At 41.3% G+C, this 15,270-nt stretch overlaps 1 protein-coding gene across 3 annotated transcripts in view; it reads right to left on the minus strand.

The window, feature by feature from the left end:
• Positions 1 to 15,270, minus strand: part of LOC135482535 (RYamide receptor-like) — an 83,972-nt gene that overhangs the window by 13,228 nt on the left and 55,474 nt on the right. For 2 of the 3 annotated variants that reach the window (XM_064762643.1, XM_064762652.1), the window contains exon 2: positions 12,089 to 12,389. The gene's annotated coding sequence lies outside the window, so the exon portion shown is untranslated. Of the gene's footprint in view, positions 1 to 1,140; positions 1,167 to 12,088; positions 12,390 to 15,270 lie in introns of those variants that run through there. The other variant, XM_064762669.1, reaches the window with a different exon arrangement.

Below are 15,270 nucleotides of genomic sequence, written 5' to 3' on the forward strand. Positions count from 1 at the left end.
GGATAAATTACCATTATTGATAAACGAAAAGCACACACACTTAAAAAAATCATGTGTTTGTCTAAACGGGCGGTTGCTCAATAGCTTATAGTCAACCTGCTTCGCCACTGTGGAAAAGCAGTTTGCGGTGTCACTCGGCCGTACTGCTGAAGACTACAAGGCGATTTAACAGATATATCCGCTATCCTTATCAACTATGAGTGGGTTTGATCCGATCTCAATGTGGCTATTTCCCCTGAAGGGTTCTCTTGTCTCTCTTTAATCCCGTTAGTCGATGACCGTTAGCAGTGATCGTTATGACTTTATGGTCTGGTGATAGTGGTTAATGAGACAGAGAAGTAAAAATCAATTCTCTTGATATGGGGAACGTGGTCATGTGACACAGGTAATATAGTATTTGTGGGTATCACAGTTAGTAAATATTACATGGTTTATGAGAGTATGTCACCATAGCTTGCGTAAATCTACCACGAACAACGAGGCACCGGATTAAAGGCAGTGAGAAATGCGACTAATAACCGTTTCAAGACTGAAGCTTTTTTGAGGGAGTTCCCGACAAGGTATTTAACCCACCAAAGAATATACACCGTCAGGACTTGCGTTTGTGTGCCACTACAGGTGGGTTTATTGACCATTGGCTTAAGAAATCCCATCAACAGCTCAATGACCAGCAGACCGTACACCACCCAATTTGTCATCATTACCTGAACCGGTACATCATTAAAGCATTAAAGAAAATGTAATCTGTCATACCTTTTTACTACGGTGAAACAGCCGTCATTATTAAGTAAATATCAGCGATAGGTTGAGTGGTGAGGTGAGTGGTAGGCCTAATTCATGAAGAGCAAATGGCTAAAGAAGATGAGTGGCTGACTTGCCATAAATGTCGTCAGGAATCGGCATCGGAGCAATAACTTATCGTATTATCCTGTCTCGATAAATGAAAGACTTACAGAAACCGATCAAGCATCATTGCTTTGATAACAAATACAACAAATGTGAAATCAATAGAAGCTTCGAACGACACAGAATTCCGGTTTGGTTTTGTTGTCACAAAAGTGATGTGGCGGCTACCAAAGCAACAACTACCTAGATTATGACATGTAGCACTAACATCCCCTAAATCACCAATACTAATACCGAGATGTCATCCATGAAGCACCCTGTCTTTTCATTACTCAAAGCGATTCCGGCAAGAGCCAAAGTGGTATTTCCAAATCATATAACACGACAGTCTTCAAAGTGATAGATTCTCTGGGGAATTATATTGTTGTGTTTGATTGGCAAAGGGTCTACCGCCATTTATCCGGCTCCTGTGGTACAATCCAATTTTCGCACGAATCACGCAGCCACCAGGATCTCGATGGCGGAAATGAAATTTGGTCGAGTACGAATCTACCTCACATCAAAAGGGCGTTTGCAAGACTAGGCATAAAGCGTGTGTATCATGACTGGGACATGATGGGCTTTCACCAGACTCGCCGCCGAGAAACGCAATTAAGAGAACTATTAACACTGGCTAAGATACTGGTTAAGAATAAAGGCGGTTTGTCTTGTTGCCTCTCCATCTGTCTACACCATGAACTCATGTCATAACTTAGTTACTCACGTTATAACCAAGTATATGCACCTTTGAAAACTTAGTTAGCTTTTAAACGAACACTATGATGCCTAAATCACGCGATAAAAAATCCTGGGCTCAAATAGAAATCAACTAGTCATCATCAATCATAAATCAGGCGATACAACTCAGCGTCTTAATCAAAATATTTAGCGCCTACCACAAATCGATCGCAAATCAAATGATCAACCACGATCGGAGCTAGGATGAGAGGTGACACAATATCAATTCCATCGCTTACAGATCATTGAATATCGCAACACCATCGAACAGTAGCGTATTGTTCAGCACGATTCAATAAACTGAGCTGTCCGGAGAAATCGGATATATGAATGGCCGTTGTCAGCATTGTCATCGATTAGCACAAGAGGTTGGAGAATGCAATCATTCTGATGGTAACTTTGCGGTAGATGTCGTTTCATATTCGATGGTGGCATCAACATTTCGTTGCATAAGCGCCAGAGTGACCAGGTCTGCCTTTTTGTCACGGTTATAGAATATTACACCTGAACTGTGTCTAATCGGACTGTCATGCAACTAGGGCGGGAACGAAAGCTTTCGTGCAATCCTCGCATCACGACTGCCTGATAAAAGAGAATTTTATCTCGTCGCAGATTGTAGTAGCGGAACGATTCGCCATTGTTAATTTGTATTATACTAAAAAAATCGATCTCATTGTTGAAAAGAGATTCAATGCTGATGGCGAGGTGAAAGTGGAATATCAAGTTTGCACGGTTACACAACTCAAAACAGAAATGTCACCTGTTTTCATGTTGTCTCGACATTTGCTAGACTTTGCAATAGAAATGTCATCAGTGCCGCCACTTTCCGGCTATCCAATTGTCGCTTCCTTGGTCAACACTATAATTAGCTCATCATTGTACAACTTTTCTGCGCATAAACTTTCTAAAGTAGCCGCCAACAGTTAAACAGACATCACTTCCGTACCAAAACAGTTTGAATAGGGTGGTGACAGTGTCATAGTTGCTGAAGCATTTACCAGATAACAAGCGTACAAGAAATATGGCAATATGATAGTGGTTCCTTGGCATTTGCAAACAAATTCTGGTGTTGAAGGGGTACCAGTGTCATTGAAGGGCAAAACGTTGCTCCCGAAGATGCAATTGGAATAAACACAAGATTGGCCTGTCATCACTGGGGCATTTGCAAAATGATTAAATGACACTTGGCGACGAAAGGGCCTTGAAACGGTACCTGACACTCAGGTACAGAGATTTCTCAAAGGTCCTGTTGCTCATTGAGATTTCAATTCTTGACACCCATATAAAATCTCAATGAAGCCACCAGCCAATTTAAACTGTAATTGCGCTGGGAAGACCGCAATGATTGAGACATAAATTTGATTCCCGTGTTTACCAATTATAACTTAGACTGTGATGAGTTGCCACTGAAGGAAACTGCAATCATCGATAACCCCAGTTTGACTATTGTGTTCATCATTTGATGAAGAGGAATGAGCCATAAAATTACTTCAAAAGTTAACTTTAGCGACACAGCTGGATTTGCGGCTGATTGTCATAAGCCAAGAGCCAAAACGGACGCTGCTATCAATTCTCCGATGACCCTTTCGGGAAGAATGTTCCAACGAATACAACAATGAAGTCAACAACTTACTAAATGCTTTGTGAAATTGGTAATTTGTCGTGTTATGATTTTGGGCGTGCAGCATTCGTGATAACTAGTAATGGTAGAACAATATCTAGACAAAGGTTCATGACTGTGTGACCAAACCCAAGGCAATAATTAGAGCTTGTTTGTCCGGAGGGGAGAATATGTAAATTGAAGTCAACAATTTCTTTAATGGGCTTTGTGCAATTGACAGTACTGTAATGGTTATTTGTCGTGTTATGATTGGGGCATGTAATCTGACCGTGTATGACTGGTGGACAGAATGATCATTGTGAACCAAATGAAATCACTTCTCAACTGGCGTTCACAGCGTTCGCCTGCTTGTGTGGCTGTCCAGTGTGTATGCCATTCACTATACACCTTTCCAGAAATGGGGCGCTTAGTGTCCGAAATAGTGATGTCATAAGGGGAAACTAGGCCTTATGGTGGAGGGACAAAGGAGATAGTCATGGTTGAACAACACACTTGAATGCCTTTAATGACGGACAAGGGGGAAAACGTTAGTTCCAATGCAAGCCACCAATTTCGGGAAGCATGTATAGGACAGCACGTATGCATTTTCCTATATCTGTCAAGTATCTAGACCTTTCGATCATATTGCTAACCCCGCTGACCAGACATTCTTTGATAATGCCAACCCCCTTGTCTATCCTGTCCTTTACATGCTAACCCTGTACGGCTTTTTACCTTAGATATGGTCTACTATTCTAGCAATCGTATATGGCACATCGCTACGGCCTTCCCTTTCAGTAAGTAAAAGTCAACCCTTGAAGATTGCCCCCGCTGTTCAGTTGATATCCGGCGGACGAAAAGCGAAACATATCGGTTATCAGTTTATCTCCATCAATACCAAGATGATCTTGCCTCCAGATATTTCCAGGTCTTCTTTCATCTTGCCTCTCATCAGTGACCGTAAGCGGCGGTTCATTACTACATCGTTATATGATGAGCGTGTTTGCTCTTGGGCGTACATGCAAGTCATTTTTTGATCGTGGCAAGCGACGGTATATGCATGTAGTTTCTATCGGATTTCCGTACATCAGGTTAAAGGTTTGCAATTTAGTTTTTAAATTTCAAAAACCATAAATGCGTAAGCGGTATACTGAGACAGACAGGTCAATACGGTCACTGATGGCACATCGGAACAGTTAAAGAGACAACTATCACTAATGATCCATTAGGCTGTGTAGGTCCCTAATTTCGTCATTTGTAGGACCATCGCGGCGCTTTACCGCAAGATTTCGCAGATACACGGCTTCACACTTTAGGATAAACTATCTTCCATCGGGCGTTTGTGCACTGAATACCGGTTGACTCACTGAGACCCAAACAGGGATAGGCGATAAGACTTGTCAAGATGAACGATGTCTGATAGCAATATCGTTGTCACATGTAAATTGTACAGCTGATGAGCCATATTTAGAATGAAAATAATTACCCCTCTTGGTTGCCGAATCAGGACTGCTTTGGCACACTTCAAATTACGGCCAACGCCACCGGCTGACGCCTTGGGTTACGCAAGCACGATATCAACTCCTCCATCCGCCCTCAACGCGGAGCCAGGATTTTCAGAAAGGCGGCCGTTTTCCACACAAAAATCAAGTGCAATTCACAGCAAATTTTGGAAATGAATTAGAGTCTTTCATCTGATATAATTGAATCTGGAATTCTTCAAAGTCAGAGCAGCGATGTCCACAGTGGCCATTACTGCTTTTTTGAGGTGCAGACATTTTTTTTCATCTCTGATAAGCGCAGGATAATCCACAAAAGCTAGGTGTCGGTGACAATAACATCTTGATTCGCTGGCTGATGAATGGGAAGTGACCAACACATTGCTTTATCGTAAAATCGGCCCGAAATACATGGCTTTTTATTGCCATGTGGTGACTAATTTGTCCAAAGGGAATGGAATGATCGTGGTAAGTTGATTGCATCCACAGTCTGCGCTATCAGTACGACCAAGCAATGAGTGCGAGTTTTACAGTATAGCCTAAATGAAGATCGTGTACATGACTGAACATTGCAAGTATTGTTGTACAGTTTAAGTTGCGTGTGCTTACTTGTACACTCTCAGTACACTGTACACTCTCATTAAAAAGGAAGTTATCATTAGACGACTGCAATTCACTCTCTAAGTTGAAGTCGGAGTGGGTGAAGGAAATAATGCGCAACATCATTCTTAAAATCGTCAGAGATGGAAAAATCTCCTCACAAGATACAGCCACAGCACGCTTCTCCCGTGAAATGATTTCGACAGTGAGATTTTTTTTTTCGTTGAAAGCTTTTATTGGTCATTATGAAACACTTGTTACAGCTGCTGACAGGAAGCTTAGAAAGTCACTGGAGGCTTCGCGTTTCCTTGTAAGAAATTACACCAGGCTCGCAGTTGTCGCAATCTAATTCTTCTGTACTTCCTTGCGTTCGAAATTGGCCATCCAACTATCTTTTTTGCAGCAGTGACAAAGGTGGGCGTCCGGGCAGCGAATTTCTTTTTTCCAGTGGACATCACCGACATGACCGATACGAACAGTAGTTCCTATAACGGGAGAAAAATTAGCGCCCGGGCAAGTCCATCCAGAGCTCCCCACAGCTTCTAGCCACGTAGTCTTGAGCCACTAACCCGCAGCCAAAGATGTGTTTTTGATTGGTGGCCCTCGACGTTTGGTCATGTTCTTGAATCAGATGGAGATCAGTGCCTTGTTAATGGCCGTATACTCGATATGGTATGCCGGTCTGTCAGATCGTGGCGGCCTTGACTGTTCGAGCCTCACGCTTGGTCACACAGAGGATCAGATAATATTCCTCTACTCAGTCAGCTGGAGGGGGACGCATAGGTAAAAGAAACTGGTAATGGTTATTTGATACGGCTCACTATCGATGAAACGCAACAGCGTTTCACCCTCACCCGGCAGCAATCATATTATTGTAAATAAACTCTTGGACATAGATGTTCGCGAGTTTCTGAAAAAACATCAAATGTCTTCCGGCAGACACAAATATGCACCCAGTGGAAGTTTTTTGATAGAATGAAGAAAATGAAAGCAACTTACCTTTGTCGACAGCGTGGTAACCGAGCGTATTAAATGTAGGTTTGCTTCACCTTTTGTAAAACATATGGCTTCTCCGAACGTTTTCAAAAAGTCGCGGATTAATGTGGCGATAATGATGTTTACGTGATCCAGCAATTTCATTACCCGTTTGAAGTCGGAGACATACATTTTTTTCCAACCGCAATGATGGGCGTTATTTTCATGTATACTACGCATTAAAATATCCCGAGCATTGAAATAAATGGGCTGCCAGTGTGGTCCAATTTTTGAGAGGAATCCGTATTACATTAACATCATCCAATAAGCTCCAAGCGAAATTGTTCTTACAAAAGAGTCACAACTTTACAAACGTACAGTAATACCTGTCGGCAGTAGAGTCCAATGATCAAGTTCTTTGGCAGGGTATTTCAGTACCACTCGGGCACTTTTTTCTGTATCTTCTTATCACTGGCGGCATTAGAATGTGCACATGCCCAACCTCCAAGCTTAGAAATAGAGGTTTTGAGATTGCAGAAGGGGTCAGGAGGCTGTTGCTATCTACGTGGAGCTGTTAAATATGGGCGTCTTTGTGTCTACATGTTACACCGGGACATGTTTTCATTGAAATATACCCAACCCACGGTCTGTTCATTACTGATGTTAATAATAGAAGTACATGTAGGAGAGGTAATAAGTTCACTTCTGTCGTTAGTGCTATATTGCAATATGAGTTTCTACATTATGGACCATTATGTAACGGAATAGCCCCGTCTTGTTTGTCAGTCACGAGCATCTCATTACAGGGATACATGGCGTATAACAGCGGTTCTTTTTTTATACCAGTGGAAAAGAACATAACCAACGGATGATCACGTCCCACATTAGCATGTATGTTCATCAAACACGTCTGTTTAAAGAAAAAGTTTTGCAAGAATATTCTGAGATATTAATTGTCAAGCAAATGTTTGAAGTATCTTTCACAAAGCAGATTAATGCAAACGAACTGGGGGAATAGAGTGTGAAGCGTATAAAAGATAATAGCGAGGTTACGAAAATTACTGTACATGTAATTGGGGTGGTGCCTCATGCGTGACTGGAAGAACCATTTCCACGTAATTGTCGTCAAGTCATTCCTGACTTTTGATGACAGATCCTAGCGCTTTGCGAAAGGTAACGACATGGTCGCGGCCATATTTAACAGGCAGTTGCCGAGAAACATCAACCACCAAAGGTTATCAACGTATTCCCCATAAACGCATTAAAACTAATTTTGTTCGAAATCAACTTCAATAATTTATTTCTGCTTTGCTCGAACCTCTCCAACTTCAAGCAAACAGCCAAGAGGTTGATGGCAATAAGAATGAGGACCGGTTCACTGATGATGGGCCGCGAGAAAAGTCGAAATATTTAACGAACATTTATTTTCAAAATATGCCAGTGATAAAATGACCATTCAAATCAATATAACTCACTGTCAAGAAAAATGGCATTTCGATTGATTACAAAATGAGATCTTCATTCATTCTGGAAACGTAATCTTGTTCCGCGGTGTTTATGGTCACATTAGCTGTGAATAGCTCTTTTCATGATAGTTTATTGTAGGCTAGCAGCATAATCTGACACTAAATTGTTGCACGTAACAGACGCGTTTCGGAGGAGATATTACGAGACTGATCATGGCACTTCACAGCAAATTTGACTCGAATTGCTCAATATTGTGGGTGGGAGGATTACTAGAATGAGTACCTCTCATTAGACGGCTTTTACTGCGCAATTAAGTGAATGATATTGCAATGCTCGCTTCTAATGGAAGATTTATTCCTGTTCTTGCAGTAAATTATTTTCTGAGTGGTTACTGGAATCGTTCCGCAAATGCAAATGGCTTAAATGCACATATTTCCAGATAACAGCACTATTCAGCGGTGAAACAATCAAACAAAATTGCCGACAGGGTTAGCCTCGGTTAGACAAAGGACTTGGGTAAGCTTTTGTTTAGTGTTTACCAATCCTACCCATGTAAGAAACTGATGTTGGTGGGAGGTCGGTGCATGACGTTTGCATTGTTCTCTGTTCCAACACTATTGTGCCCGCTGGATTTGGTATTTATGTCAGCGATATCGAAACTCTCAATAATAGAGAAAAGTTTCAAAACTTTAGAGTTTTTCTGTTATCTATTACCCATTGATATCGAATAGGGCTTATGACTGCAAAGCCCAGTTGTCCGAGCTTCTTTCCCTTGCGAATAATAGCAGTACATCGTTTGTAAAGTTTGCCTGCTCATATGGAAACATACCCTAGCTTTGATGAGAATATTACTAATAAGGTTTCAAGCATCCCTTAAGGTGTTTTTAACAAAGTCAAACGAGATGCATAAGGAAACGTGAGCTTGAAGAGGCGAAGGCTGCACCTGACGCGCTTTGCAGCACCTGAGCACCGGAGAACTAAGTGTACAAAATAACAATTAGAAAGATCCGGGTCTTTATGGTAATCTCAAAGCAAGCTTTTAACAGCTGCCTCAAGGCTTACACGTACAAGACAATAATGAACGTGAAACACCTTACGAAAACATCAGTATACCAGTATTTGATATCATAAAGACAAAATGCTTAGAAAACATATCGGAAATGATGCGTTTAGTCAAAGCTTCAACTCGTTTATATAAAGCCCATTTCCATCTTCTTAGAGCCGTAGTGTTGTTACTCTCGTTACTTAGCTGGGTTGAAACAGTCGTAACCTAAGTAGTAGTTTTTATCAAATCCTGTTCAAACAACAAACGAAGTCGTTATTTATAACCGAAATCATCTCTTTAAAGACTTATACGGGAGACAAAGAAGAAGTATGCCAGTGGATATGGTGATGGTGCGAAAACGCTAAATGAGGAAGGAGCAAGTATTACTTTAAAGACTTAGGCGGGGAGACAAGGAAGAAAGCTGTAACTTTGCCTGTCTGCATGATCACTGGTTATAATTAGTGATATGTACACTTTATACAAAAGGTACCCTTAATAACTACTGGGCAATGATGCAGTCCCGTCCTCGGCGATACCACTAAATGAGCTGAAGGTTCTGAGGATTTGCATATTATATAGAGAGACGTTAATAACATAACAATAAAGAATTTTGAAAGTAAACATTTGAAGATATAAATGAAGACGCGGAGATGAGTAAAAGCTCCTACTGAAAACATTTACCCTGGACCTTTCTGTACAAAACTGAAGTAAAAACATTTACTAATTCATATGACACAATACATCTCGAACGCTCAGAATGATACAAATGTAATGATCCAATTGTAGGATGCAACGTTTCAAACGTCTCGCCAGAGGGTGTAACAAAGCTTTAGTGGCCTCCCTCTCTCGGCCCAGAGAGCTTTCAATATTGACGGAATACTAAATAGTGTTCTAGGGACCAGTATCATACAGAATAGATGGATAACAGTTTGTCGTAATGGACAGCTGTCGTAGGCGTTTTGATGAAAATAATTAGAGCAATTCAATGGACTCATTAGCTGATTGGCGGTGCGTCATCAGGTATGTCAAAGCTAATCCCTTCCCAATTCAATACGTGAAGGGTTCCTAGTCTGGTGCCTGATTAACCTATCAAACACAGACTCTTGTCTCCTATGTGGTAACCAAAAGGTCAACGGGTGGTCGAGACTTTGACCGGAGCTCTGGTTGTTCCATCCCTATTCCAATCGAGTATCAGTAACGAACTCAGTGCAACCAACTATTTGGTTCATTAGCATGGAAGGTTGACCAAGCAGTCATCTATACTCACTGATTGGAAGTGGAATATCCAAGTAGATTAACAGCAAATACGGCCATGGGCGCAGATCGCTATAAAATCATATACAGAAAAAAATTCTCCGTTTGAGCTAAGACAAATGACATATTTGATTTATTCTCCTCGCACCAGTGGTCCTCGAACGCTTATCAACAGCCATTCATGGAACCGGTAGTATTGCTGTGTTCGGTCAAGGCAATTGCTTCAGTGGACAACGCTTTCTCCAATGTCATCATGCGTCCGTCCGGGAAAATGGAAACCCAATAATCACAACTGAAAACTAAACACTCGACGTTTTGAGCACAACTGTCAAATTTGATATGAATCATGGCAGGCAAAGTTAAGACTGAGGGTCTGAAACGATTTTTAAGTCGTTAGAATTCAAGTACACGTCAAATTCAATCATTTCATGGTAAGGCAGAGTTTTTTAAATGCTAAATCAGTAATTTCTCACCGTCTACCGATTCCAATACCAATGCGACAATTTTTTTCTGTCGTGGTGCAAAGATGTATACCTCCCTCAGTGATACTTTATCATCCATGGCCGCCGAACACCAGCAGGAAATATAAATGTAACATACCAGAACATTATCAATCAAATTGATAGTCTTCCTGTATGACTCAAAGATCAAGGTTGACTTCGTAATGTGTTTTACTTGCACGATGAAACGATTGCAGTATGTATCAGTGATACTAGTATAAGTTTTCTAATAGCGTCAAGAATGTGCCGAAATCGTCCAGGACAGGACAGAAAAAGTGTCGCATCCTCGGTCCTCCCTGTCAATCCATAACTGCCCAACAACATTGTAAAATGTACAATGCATTATTAGTATCACGATCATTATCATTATTATCTTGTAAGTATGCAGACTTTACTCCTAGAGAATCGACTCGAACTCCGCCATCGCTGACATCAAAAAACTTTAAAAGACGTTAAAAACTTTATCTTATCAAGTTCTTTTCCATTTCCCTTCTTCTTCGTTAGGCGCCGCGCAAAAGAGCGATTTTTGTCGCTCCGACCTGCAATAACCGATGCGATGTGCGAGGAAAAATCTCTCGCCAGTGGGTAAAACCGGCAATTAATGGGTTTGCTATCAATCGGTCTGGTCGCTGCTATCACCGAATCTTGTTTTGCCGACTGTTACTAGATAGTTCTTCCAATTAGGGACTAGTGTACATTACGTTAATTTGCCTTTGTTATCAAGACTTGCCTTGATAACCCTTTGATAAGACAGTCGAACAGGCTACCGACACGTTTCCGTCAATGTCGCTAAGAGGTACCATCACGCTACTGCCTACCATAACCGTCCCGTTCGGCAGATCACCCCACAGAGGATTTTCTCGTATCGGCTTCAGCGATTCTTTCCCAAAAGGGTGATATACGTCGAACCCCCCCCCCCCCCCCGATTGCATATGGCTACGTCTACGCCCAGTGTCGTGAAAGAGCAATTATCACCGGTTAACATCGCAATATCTGTATCAGCATTTCTAATCCAATGCGAGAACATAGAGTAACCGTATCGTACTTATATCCTAGATGAGAGAGCAAAGACCAGGGCGGTGATTTAGGGCTAATTGGACACGGCACTACTGTTTGTACGGTCAATGGAAGATGATGAGAACATGCATATTCTCGTATTTGATCAAGCTACCAACCAAAGTAAGTGACATGTAATTAAAATTTTGTCGAGATCTGAGCACTCGTCGTACCTGCAGTAAGAGTGAAAACATGTGCTTTAGCTTTCATTTTTGATTAATTTGTCGATTTTTTTGAAGAAACAAAATGCTGATGGTAATCTTTGGTAAAAGAAAAAGTAAAGAATATGACTCATCTCTTGAAAAAGCAACTGGCTTTCCCAATGTTACAAATGTATGCAGTTTTTAAAAAAACAGTGCTGATTTTGACCATATTGAACACAACCACGCCTTACCAGGGACGCTGTCTTAACAAAGTTACATGTAGGCATTTCCAGTTGAATTACAGCAAGATATCACAATATACTTACCTCCAATAGACTCCAATAACCAATGTCATCCACTTTCCTTGCCGCCTTTTTAAACGTTAATCTTGAAAGTAAAGTAATCACTGCAGGGATCCAAAAGAACCTTTCCTCATACTGAGGCTGGACTGCAACAGAATTGCCTTGAACTCGTCATAAATAATCCGTTTCGTATCATCCGCGTCAAGCAAAATGAGCGCACTGTCGAAAACCAGTGTTCCCTGGCGAAGAGGTGCTTAACTGCTGGTGTTCTACCAATCGGTCTCGATGTATCAATACTCTTTCGAGTCATGCCATATGTCGGTTTCTGCAAGAGACGAATGATAATTCCATTATGATATACAATATGGATGAGCTAATCTTCCTCGAGTTTCGCCGAGTCATACATACCACGAAAATGTTCTCTGTGAAAATCTGATTGAAAACTCCTGCGACGAAATTTTGCTGCCAGCTATCATATCATTGCATCAATACGACAATTGTCCTGTTCCTAAAGCCTTCCAGAGAAACCGTGATCCCTTAAACTAATGTGGAGCAAGTTAAGGAGAAGGTTTCATCCACCAACGCGAAATTTCAAAGTAGGCTAACAACAAGTGTTCATGGATGCTCAGTGGTGCGTCTGACGACTGAAGTGTTACCTTGTCTCACACAGGTTAGTGTAGGAACTATATTGGACTAAGTGACTTTCATACTAGAAAGCCTTGGACATTTAAAAGATTCCTGACACTATGTATTGCTTGATGAGGTGACGATAGTAAATCGGTGACCGGTTGTACTGTTACCATGTTGTCACTTTCCACCAGCACCAAGACGATACCTTTTCTGTAACGGAACTCAAGCGCATTATATCTGTGACAGTGATTGGCCTTCGTCATCATATTGCTGCCAATATAATCACTCTCACTCGTCTGACAGAAATTGCTAAAATACGTGGCACTTCTCATTCGATCATTACCCCCTAATTATGGTGATTGGTTCGCATACATGGGATTGGCATTGCAAGGGGCTATAATCTTTTCGATTTCATTAGATGCCGATATTCTCAAATTGAAAACGCACATCACAGTTATTTGATCGTCAGAACATAGAGTTGGTGTGAAAAAAGCAATGGATGACCTTCTTTGGTGAAACCTCTACGCAATTCGAAGGTCTTTCGCGTCATCAAGTTTTGTACTAATTCAATCGCCAATCATCAACTGTGCATATACTTAGTTGTAAAGTGAAGCAAGTACTTGTGATACAATTTGAAATTCGTCGTTTGTACCTCCTCGTAGAGTTGCGAAACCTGTCAAACAACGGATGAGAAGCAATGCAGGAATCATCCTCGTATACGGGGCTTTTCGATACAGTTCCCTTATCGAATATTTCTTACATGTATGTGCGTTCATGACGAAGGCGTGAATCTAAGGATTTGTTGAAAACAGAAAAACGATATCTACTGAGGCATTAATCTTTTTTCCCACTACCTGTGATAGTTGTAAACAATGAAGAATCTAAGTCAGAGACAGACTCAGCTGTGTCTAGAACAATAACAATACATGTCTTCATTCAGTTTAATTAAATCTCAGCCAGTTTTACAATTCCCCATTGGCAGCAATCTGCCGTGACTATTTCACAACTGGATTTTGATTTAAAGTTTCGACTGAACCTGACATTAGCCCGGGGTCGGGGAGTTAACTGTCGGATACAATAACAGCAATTAAATCTTTAACATTCAGAACATAAATACATATATCACAAGCGTACAGTGACTGGAACATCCGAAGAAAAAATGCAATGACCTCCCTCTTTGGTATTTAGGCTGAAGTAGTGCACATGATGCCACCAGTGTATATTGCTGATACAAAACGTGCCCGGTGGTATGGTAAAGCCCTGCAGAACACGAAACAAGGCCGAAGTTACATAGACCTCATTCGTTCATTTCCCAGGACTCATTTTCCCCTTTTGCTTTCGTTCCCCTGTAAAAGCACGGCCTTGTGGCGTGCATTCACCGAGGAATGAAAGAAAAACCCGGAAAGTGACTCGTGGTAAATGAACGAATGAGGTCTATGTAACTTCGGCCTAATGGACTATTCTTCCGGCGGCATGTATAGCAATGTAAGCCTATGCACTGTATATATCAGGGGTGGAATCTGGAAAAGAATCCGTTCAGACATGACCCATGTAAAACTGTTGACAGAAAATAACACATATTCATGATGTTACCAGGGATACGTTGTCACTCGGACACTCCCCTGATCTAGGTCTATGCTGAGGACGCATGGCCATTTAGGTCTTCCCATCAATTCAGTTAACATCATCCCTTATCTGTGGTCAGAAACCAGACGACAGTTCCGAACATAATGGCAGCCTAATCATCACGATGTCAAATGCGTCAAGATTGTCCGGCCCTGATTAGCAAGGGACTGGTACTTGATAAGATGATAGATCGTCCATCTAAGTAAAGGGAAGTTGACTGATATAGTATGATATGATATGACATGCGACAGCAGTCGTGTTAAAAGTTTGAAGACTTAAAGGCGTTCTGTTAAAACAGAACGCCTTTAAGTCTACTGGATCTGGCTGGTATGATTTTGCGGGAGTAGGCGACATTTGACGTCAACGGAGGCAGGAAAAACTGTGACAAGATTTGAAGATTTGAAATGTAGCTCAACAGGGTTTTCTTCCCATTTCCCACTGTCACAAAATTATGCAAAAACGCTTTCTTATAAGCAATTCAATAACAGGAGCACCGCACCTTAGTCTGGTGACTTCTCAAATCCTATAATAAATATCGCTGAGAAGTCCATTAGCCATTATTGCTCGCCATCTCAAAGGAAAATGTAATATTCTGAAAGGAACACAATAGAAATATTTGGTCCACCGCATTTTGCATCACAGCTCTTATGGGGAAAAGCCTAGTCATTGTGACCAACAATGGTTGTGCCACCCCAAACAAATTGTGTACATCATCATATCTGCGTTAAAGGTGGACAGCTGCTAAGCTTTCAATGTAGGCTGTGGAACTAAAGAACAGTTTCTTCCAGGCCTGGTTAAGGGTCGTATCACCGGCGGCAAGTTTTTGCACAAATTTTGCTGAGTCAAGATTATTGCAATGATACAACGTGGCATTTCGACATTAGAAAATTATGATTCTAGCAATAGTTATTGAGCGCGACCAGACAAAGATCATGATTAAAGTTCAACCA

Source organism: Lineus longissimus, chromosome 1 (assembly GCF_910592395.1).
Source record: "Lineus longissimus chromosome 1, tnLinLong1.2, whole genome shotgun sequence".
Lineage (NCBI taxonomy): Eukaryota > Metazoa > Nemertea > Pilidiophora > Heteronemertea > Lineidae > Lineus > Lineus longissimus.